This window comes from Pinus tabuliformis, chromosome 6 (genome assembly GCF_031772625.1).
Source record: "Pinus tabuliformis cultivar Carrire ecotype Pingquan chromosome 6, CPIR1, whole genome shotgun sequence".
Classification (NCBI taxonomy): domain Eukaryota; kingdom Viridiplantae; phylum Streptophyta; class Pinopsida; order Pinales; family Pinaceae; genus Pinus; species Pinus tabuliformis.
This window is the reverse complement of record NC_142292.1, coordinates 1,394,596,595-1,394,599,652: the sequence shown is the minus strand read 5'-3', so window position 1 is coordinate 1,394,599,652 and position 3,058 is coordinate 1,394,596,595. Positions and strand designations below refer to the sequence as shown.

The 3,058-nt window shown below is 38.5% G+C and overlaps 1 pseudogene; it reads right to left on the bottom strand.

The window, feature by feature from the left end:
- Window positions 1-863: 863 nt before the first annotated feature.
- LOC149263841 (aspartic proteinase nepenthesin-2 pseudogene) lies at window positions 864-2,639 on the bottom strand (annotated as a pseudogene).
- Between the last annotated feature and the right edge of the window lie 419 nt (window positions 2,640-3,058).

Below are 3,058 nucleotides of genomic sequence, written 5' to 3'. Positions count from 1 at the left end.
ACCAATTTCTTTATAAAACTCTTAAAAACTACTGTACCAAAATTAATCTATTTTGTTTCGCAACTTTTTTCATTTCCCCCAATCTTTTATTCCTTCTATGTATTTTCTAATATAAATTTTATTTTAGAAACAAACTCTTTATAATGATTTCACGCTCATGAAATAATAAAATTCTCTATATATAAATCAAACTTTTAAAGCAAATCTATAAGGAAATTAGATCTTCTTTTACGGCACGGTTCGAATGGCATCATTTCGAGCTATCCACAGACTCCGTGGGAATCCAATGTGCATAGGACGCATGGTACTGTTTTACGAATATATGTACTCTTGTCAAATTGATTTAGTTTACCACTAAGTTGATTTTATAGTTGACCTGCCGTGTTAAGCGACACTTTTTCATAGAAGCGAAGGAAACATAGCATCATCAATTGCATGTCTCCATTGGCTATCAATATATCTGGCCTTTTTCATCCATTAATACGTTGGGCAGTTGGAATTGAGTAAGTACACAATCCAACTGTAGTGGTATGACGGAGGTATTAAAAAATTTACAAAACAGTCAATTTTTTTTTAAACTATAAAAATTGGTGAAATCTGTAAATATCTTTAAATTTGACTAGTGAATCTGTTTAGAATAGAAATTCCCACCTGACTATCACTAATGCCCACACCTTGAATGATTTGAAGGCAAAACAATTTCAAGCATATATCCATATAATAAGATATCTATATTTTGATTATAAAAACCTCCTATTATTCTCATAACCAACTTTACAGGAGAAATATTTAGTCCACCTTGTTATCCTAGTGATCGCATTCAAATTTCTATTCCAGACATGTAACCAGATACTGGATTTAGGAATTTTGAAATAGGCTATAACAACGTTCTTTATTTATTTATAATACAATCTAAAAATATATAGCAAATTAACAGTAGTAGTAGGAAATTACAAAATAAAACTACAGCAGTAGTAGGAAATTACAAAATATATAGATATAGAATTTCCACCCCTTGCAAATACTAGGGACCATAGCCTATCTTCTTACTTGTTGCGTCCAACTGTTATAGCGGTAGTAGGAAACTACAAGACATATATAGAGAAAAGCCACAACCTTACCAAACATCAGCCACCATAGCATATCTTCTTGCTTACAAGTTACAAGGTATCACAAACAGTAGGCGCAAAGGAGAGCACGTTCCTCCCGTTGTCATAAAGTATTTGGTAGTTCTGCTGTTGAATGTTACCGAATATTGACATCCCATTGCTGGGTAACATTGCAAGGCATGCTATGCCACTGCCATCGGTATATATGTAGTTCTCTTTTGGCAAATTGAAATCTGCTCCTTCGAAGTGGAAAGTTATTGTCGGAAAGTTTGAAGTTGAAGAGGCAGATTGTTGGTCAAAACACAGGTCCAGTCCAATGTTAGACCCATCAACCTGCGGGAGACTAACTGATGAGATCACTGCTTCCTTCACAGCGTCATATCCAGTCTGTTCCAGATATGTGACAGTGGTTCCGGAGTCTATGATAACTCCACCACTCCCATCGAATTGAAGATCAAAAGTACCATCGGGAATGTCCAATAATTGGCCACCAACGCTGATTCCCTCCAACGAAAGATAATAGAATGTTGGCGTCAATATGCTTTGAACCAGGGGTGTCGAACTGAAAGTCTTCGCCTTCAAATTAGCGGTCTGGCCTATAAACAAAGGACTGGTTTTGGAAGGTGGATCAGTAACAGAGACGAGACAGTAAGAAAACTTGTTACCCACAGACTGGCCAAGCTGTGAGATGAAGGACAGAGGACCTCGGCCGAAGCCTACTAATCCACCTCCTTGGGTAAAGCCACCTCCTTTATTGTCCTGCCCGCAGCCAAACGCAATATGGGGAAGGGATTGAGAAGAAAGGGTAAAGCTCTCGTAAGCAAGGATACCCTCCGTGGAGGACTGGTCACCATAAGTATACAAGTATTCGCAATTTGAACCACTGCAAGAATACATCGGAAGAGCTTGGCAAAGAGAACTTGAGCAGGGGACCTTACTATAACTGGAAGAGAGGGAAGGATCAAAGATTGGAGTTGGCTGCCTATAGCAATCACTGCAGGGCTTACATTGCGTCCATGTCAGGTCGCTGCCGGTGTCCAGAATTGCAGAAAAGGATAATGATGGTGTACCAATCGCCATCTTCATGAGAAATTCTCCATTTCCTGCATATACTGGAGCCTCCACTGCCTTCACTTCATCAACAGATCTCTGCAGTTTCTGTAGTCTGTCTTGACTGCGTTTGATCGCTCGTTTCAGACGGTCAGTGGATGTAATATTTCCTGGAGAGAATGGAGAAAGCGGTGAATCTGTACGCACAAGATGTATTCTCAATCCAATAAGGGGTTCCTCTGGTAATCCTACACCAACTACTTCATGTACTGGAAAGTTGGTTACATGCCTGCATTGGATCAGAGGAAATAGTGAGATGAAGAGCGTGAAAGTAATAAGCAGCCATTTGCAGGCATCGAAAGATCTAGCCAATTGCGTAGCCATATCTTGTCTACAACTCCCTAGAGACATTTCCGGAGATTAGGAGAACAACTAACAAGAGGATACAAAAGGATGAAGGGAAGATTATGTTGTGCTCCATGAGATCTATTGTATTTATAGGAGTTAGAGTACCTCCCTTAGTCGCAAGGATAGATGGGTATCTATGAACATTTTCATAGTCGATGTATAAACTTGACAAATATGAACGGAGAATTGAACTATTTGCGACATCAATGATATTTTTTCCAATTATTATTGTGGAATCTCACTTCCCAGACAAGCAGATTCTATCACTTTTTGCTTTACACTCTGCCAAATCATGAGCAACTATACTTTTTATATTTTATGATGCATAAAAAGTAAAGCTTTTTCCATTCAAACGATTCTCCATAGCTGCATAAAAGCCATATACCGTTTCATATTATAACAGTCACTAAAGCTATATACACCATCGTTCGGAGAGAATCGTAATGAAGAGGTTCAAATCTCCTGATTCACACTTGACATATGGAAGAGGT